Genomic DNA, 6,721 nt, shown 5'->3' on the forward strand with positions numbered 1-6,721 from the left:
CCAGGGAAGAGAAAGCCATTTACAGGGTTGTTCACCCAGTTGGTGCAGGCAGCCCGGCCAGCCCAGCCTTTGTAATTCCCATCACCTGGCTGTCACCAGTAATAAGAGAAGATGTCCGTGATATGACTTACTAGGCTGATCTTTAAAAGCGGTGACTGCCCCGTCTAATTTTAGCCTCAGCCCACTCGGAGAATGGGAGGGGACCATTAAATCTCACGGAGACTAGGAGGAGGTGGGGAAAAGCTCTGGATTGGGGGACAGAAGCCATGTGTGGATTTTTGTCTTATGACTTGATTGCCATGAAAGCAGCAGTCCACCTTTGTCAGGCTCAGGGCTACCTCTGTAAAAGAGGAGGAAGGATCATTTCGAAGGACTATTGAGATCAACTGAGATTCCTGTGAAGGCACAGTGTAACCTGTGAAGTGATTCATAGCTCTTAGATGACTTGGATATTATTAACCCCTTCTAGGGCAGCCGCTGAGCCACATGGTACTACATTCATGAAGGTTCCCTTCACAAACAGAGTAAGGATGGCCTTCATAAGCTCTTTAAAGAGCTCTCAGCCTTGCCATGGGGAGGTTCCAGCCATGACTAGGGAAACCTGTCTTGCCTGTGCTCAGTATCTAAGTCAGCAGCACAGGCACCTTGGATCCAGAGTCTTCTTCACAGCTAGTCATTCATTTGGCAGATATTTATTACATCCCTGTTATAGGGGCTGAAGATGCTGTACTGAAGGTGATACAGCCTCTGGCCTCATGGGACTTATTTCCCTGAGAAGGAGACCAGAAAGTAATGCATTTGTACAGAACCTTAGAATAAATACTAGATTGTTTGATTCTCAGGTCAAGCCTGTCAGGAACCTTTGCCCTTTCTGACAGAGCTCACCAAAATGAGACAAACCAAGCCTTTCTTAAAGCCGTACCTGTCCATTTATAGATCAGCTTTGCTCAAAAAAAACTTTTTGAGCTACAGATAAGGTGTTTAAGGAAGATTATCACAAAGAAAAACCCCACTGTGCTGTGTTCCTATTTTCCAGCGGAAGCAGTGATTTAACCTTTTGGAGTCTTCCTTTCTCTCCTCCTTGCTGGCAGCACTTCTGCCCAGAATCACTGAATTGGAAATGCTTTCCTTAGCCCTCTGATCGCCAGCAGAGGGCGCACACAGCTCTTGTTGGAGACCTTCATTCCTGAAATTACCCATTTATACAGCAAGGAATTTAAATCGAGTTAAATTCTCCAAAACAAGAAGCTTCTCCCCAGCATTGCCTTTTGTACACTCCACTTCTCAGGTTGCTAGAGAAAAAAGAAGGGGAATTCAGCCTACTTTTCTTTAACACAAAGTACGTATAATTATTTTTATAGATACATACATTAAAAATTTTTCCCTCTTAGGTCGATACACAAAATGCAAATTTTAATAAACCACACAGAGGCTCTTGGCCAGATTAGCATAAGAAATGTTAAATATTAGATTATGCGGTTAACTCACCATTACCTTCTATTTCCTGTTTATTCAAAGTAGGAAAAAGAAGCTTTTGTGCTTTTTCAAAACGCAGTTTTTTAAAAAATGGAGAAGTCTTCCTATGGTTGCTGGCCAAATCATGATTCTTAAAACTTTAATGTTTATTTAATAATGTCTGATGAATTCAGAGGAAGAATTGGGGTTGAGTTTCAAACCCTCCACAAATAGTTATGAGTTAATATTGCCTTTGTTCCAACTTCAATGTTGAGGACCAGGAAGTATTTTCTTCCCTGGTAGGTTATTGTCTCTCCCATCTCAGAGAAAAGCTCTTGAACATTTACACAGAAGTGGAGTTAAAGAATTGGTTTTTTTAAAATTATTATTATTATTTGTTATTGTTGAGTTTCAAGTAAGTTTTTTTTTTAACATAAATTTATTTATTTATTTATTTATTTACTTATTTTTGGCTGCATTGGGTTTCTGTTGCTGCGCGCGGGCTTTCTCTCTAGTTGTGGTAAGTGAGGGCTACTCTTCATTGTGGTGCATGGGCCTCTCATGGCAGTGGCCTCTCCCGTTGCGGAGCACGGGCTCTAGGAGCAAGGGCTTCAGTAGTTGCAGCACATGGGCTCATTAGTTGTGTCTCGCAGGCTCTAGAGCACAGGCTTGGTAGTTGTGGCACACAGGCTTAGTTGCTCCGCGGCATGTGGGATCCTCCCAGACCAGGGCTTGAACCCGTGTCCCCTGCATTGGCAGGCGGACTCCCAACCACTGCGCCACCAGGGAAGCCCCGGAGTTAAAGAGTTGTAAACTCTAGGTTGCTCTTCAGAAACATTAGTAACAGTAGGAACAACTGACTTATCTTCAGCTTACCACCCTATTGACTGGTATTCTCCTTAAGAGTGGAGAGTTAAGCACTCCACGTGCAGCAAGAGGAGGAAGACGTTTCTAGAAGGAGGAGAGTAAGCTGTTAGTTTATCACTCCCTCTCTTCTCAAGGGTCAATTTCTGTCCCCTTTCCACCACCTTCCACTATTCATTAAATGTTACGGAAATCCCAGTTATTTGATGTGACCCTTGCCCTAGTGGAATTTATGATCTTACTTGTGACTTAAGATTTACAAAATTTGAAGTCCAAACCTCCTATTTTATCGGTGAAGAAACTGAGACAGTGATCCGGGATAAGAAACTTCACCTTTCCACGCCTCGGTCTCTGCTGTGACGTGAGGGGTTGAATCAGGTGGCTACGAGGGCCAACAGTTTATGATTTCTGAATTAGAGAACAATAGTTGTTAAAATAGAATTTTAATATAGGTGCCATCTGAGGTAATCAAGTGATTACCTCTAACGTGGTAATCACTTTAAGATTCAAGTGAACCGGTGCTTCCTCTAATGTGTCAGGGAATTTGGAGGGGCAGTGACTTATATTCTCCCTGGATCTGAGCTCCTGCTGGCACTTTCAGTTTGTGAATCATCTCACTTCAAGCATATGCTGATTCTTTTCTGTATCACACGACCCCTGACCAGACTCTTCCTGATCCCTTCATTCTCTGAAATTCCACTGGCCCTAAAATATATGAGTAGCTGAAGGTTCAAGACAATGGAAGTGGTTCATGCCCTAGGACTACAGCAACCTAAGATATTTGAAACCCTTGCTTTTAACCTTATGGGGGATTTCTCAGGGACTCACTTTCTCTAATTGTCCCTCACCATGCTGTTCTGCTGTCTCCCCTCCCATCTCTGGTCTCCAGCACCCTCCTCATTGGCTTCCTACCTCCCTTCCCAAATACCTGTACCCATCTCTTCATTTCACTTGCTTCAAGTCCAGATCCCACCCTGGGGCTTCACTTCCCTCAAGCCTTCAAGGTTCCTTAAAAGGAACTTTGCTGCTTGTATTTAGAATTAGAAAATTCACTCTTTTTACTTAATCGGGGGCTTGGGCTCTGAGCTTCCTAGAACCCAAAGCAAAGAGGGGGAATATTCATTACAAGGTTCACTGTGCTTATGAATTCAAAATAGACCAGCAGTTGTTCAACATAAGCACAACTTTTTCTGGCTCTGAAAACTCTCCTGCAGTTCATGATAATGGGGGGGATAGTGTAGCTATCACTACCCCCTACCTGCCTCTACTGTGGTATACCTAGGTCAATTAGTGACTTTTTTTCAAGTTTAAATCCTCTAGAAGAGCATTATTAATTCCCTACACTAAAAGCCTTTACTGAGTGCCAGGAATAATGGTTCAAAATGCTGGATAGAAAAGAACACAAGACAGAGATGGTCCCTGGCCTCCTAAGCTTACAGTCGAGGTGGGCACGGGCAAGCAGGAGGTCAGCTTTGATGCATAACGTGGTGTAAATGGGAAAACACAGGAGAGCCTTGACTAGTCTTGAAGGGTTGGCAAAGGCTTCCTGGAGGAAGTGATACTTAAGATGAGGCTTAAAGGGGAAGTAAGATTTATCTGAGCAAAAAGAGGGGAAATGAGTTCCAGGCAGAGAGAAGAGCCTGGGCAAGATGCCTAGAGGTGAGAGGGGCGATACCTAGGATTAGGGACTGTAGCAGATGCCGTCGTGAGGCACCCAGATCCCCTTCTCCAGGACAGCACATCCAGCCCCCGCTGCTGCTGCTGTGGTGTTGGCTGCTAAGGGCCCAGCTGCCTCCTTCCCAAGGGAGTTGCTCTTAGCTGACAGGAGGCATCTCATCTGGGAAGTTACAGGCCACTGCCCCCTTCTGCATCCCAGGTCAGCCCACAGCCAATGAATGACTAATACAGGGATTCCAAAGGCTGGTCCTCCTGCCTGGGGGTCGGGGGTGGGGAGGGGTGGGGAGGGGTGGGGATTGTGGCTGTGTGCTTGAGCTAAGACAGAGGCAAAGGGAAATGGTTGAGACTGAAATCTCCAGACGCATTTGGTCCAAATGTGAGCCCCATCCCATTAGCAAGTTAGGGCCCTCCTGACTTAAGTTACTGCTGTTTTCAGTAAAAATTCTCATGAGTTCTATCCATTTAGATTTCTGATGACTAGGGTCACAGTTCATAAAACTCGACCCCGACTTCATCCAACTTTCTGAACTTGTAATTAAGAACACCAAAGACTCAGCAAATCATGACATTTGGGTAAAATCCCTCTGAGCCTCAGTCTCTTTGAAAAGTGGGAATAATAATCCACGCTCTCTCTGCTTGATTGGGGTATAGCTGGAATAAAACATACGTCAAGAATATCTCATGTCCTTTGACCTTCTGGGATATGAGGACAGGAATGCCTAGATGACAACCACCAATATCCCCAATTCTGACAATGCACCCTCCTCCCACCAAGTGAGAAGAGTCTGCTTTCTGGTTATGGCTCAGTCTCTTATGAGTCTGATCATTGTGAATCAGTGAAAGAGACCAGCCATGGATGCAGTGACAAATGAAGTTTCTGAACCTACAAAACCAGACACTAAATCAAGACACTGACACTCTCAGAGACTCTCAGAGACTAACCTGGAATAGTCTCCTGTTTTCCTCTCTCCCTTCATCCCCTAGAGATCAGGGCAAATGACCTACCATAGTAGAACAGGATGGGAGCTGGGTCTTGAAGGGTGAGTGGAAAGAATTCCAACAAGACCCACTTCAAAGCAAAGAAGCAAAGAATATCTCCCCACCAATACAGTATACTTTTTAGTTTCTTGCTCCCAGGCAATAAGCATAAACCATGAATTAAAGTTAATTAGTGTCCTTCTAGAAAATGCAACTGTAATTATGGACATTTAAGTGCATGTAATGCATTGGAGGAGAATCAATTGTTTCACAGTTCACAGAGGGTCCTGCTGGCTGGAGGGTAAACTCAGCGCCTCCAGTAACTTGATAATCATTAGAAGTGCATGGGGCTTCAGGAAATCTGGATCTCGGGAGACCATGCGTTCCCCATAGTGGAGAATGGAACATTCAACCTTCAACGTAGTGGAAAACCCCAGTAATTCATAGTGAGCTGGATGTCAAAGTCCCCTGGGGTAAACCTGTTCTTTCCTTGCCTTTGGTCTCACAGGCACCTTCTAAGTGCCAGGCACTAGGTAGGAGGGCTACAGACAGTAAATCAGACATACACGGTTCCTGCCTTCTCAGAGCTTATGGTCTATTTGGCAAGGATGGACAATAAATCAAGCAAAACAAGTCAGTGTGGAAAGTGTCATATAGGGAATGTGCATGGCTATGATTTCCCGGAGAAAGTGACTTTTAATCTGAGACCTAGAGGATGAAGAGAGTAAACAAAGCGTGTTACAGGCAGAGGGCTGAGGGGAGGGGAAACCATAATCCAGGCAAAACACAGCGAAACCTGGAGACAAGAGAGAGCACGGCTCATGGAAGGATAAAAAGAGTTCTGTGTGGCTGGTGTGGAAGGTGTGAGAAGGAAGTGGCCAGAGGTGAACTAAGGAGGGAAACAGAGGCTGAGTCAGAGAGGCTGATGGCATTTGTACTGAAATCTCAGCACAATGACAGACCCTGGATGGTGTTACCTAAGCAAATAACAAAACCTGGCTTTGAGAAACGTAGAGACTTCTACTGTCCTCTAGTATTTCCAGGGAAGGAAATGTAGCTTCCTTGGGTTGTTTAGTCTACTGTGTAACTAAAAGGAAGCATTTAGCTTTACCCAAGACTTTTGCTCTTGGCCACCTTGGGTCAATACACACTCCTGCCTTAAAGGCCTGGGATTAATTCCAGCCGTTAGTGTGGCACCCAGGGCTTTTCTCTACCTCTGCCTCCCACACCTCTACCCACTCCCACCCCGCAAGTCTCAACCCTCAGCCCTGCATGCCTGACACTCAGGAGGTGCTCAATAAATATTTTCAAATGAAAGGAGGATGGATTGCCTCTGGGCTATCTCAGCCGCTCACAAACGTGCCTCCAGGCCTCCGAGCTTTGCGTGTGTTGAGCCCCCTCTCTCTTCACACCAGCCCTCGGACCCACAGAAGCTCTCACTGTTCTTTTGCCAAGTGGGCTCAGAAATCTCTCCTCTAAGAAGCCTTTTCCTCTGGCAGAGCTGATAGATCCTCCTCTGGGTTCTCTGGGCTCTTTCTACACACAGTTGATTCTTGTTGTTCGCAGTAGGTAGACTGTATCAAGTCTTCGTGAACACTGGATTAGTGATCACCCAACCATGGCTCCCAGGGGAAATACGGGGTTAGTTTTCTGTGAGCCTCTGGTCACAACATCTTCATCAACCGATCAATGCATAACTTTGTTTTACGTGTTGCTATTTAAAGATAACTTATTTAATCCATATTGT

The sequence above is a fragment of the Balaenoptera acutorostrata genome, chromosome 9 (assembly GCF_949987535.1).
Source record: "Balaenoptera acutorostrata chromosome 9, mBalAcu1.1, whole genome shotgun sequence".
NCBI lineage: Eukaryota > Metazoa > Chordata > Mammalia > Artiodactyla > Balaenopteridae > Balaenoptera > Balaenoptera acutorostrata.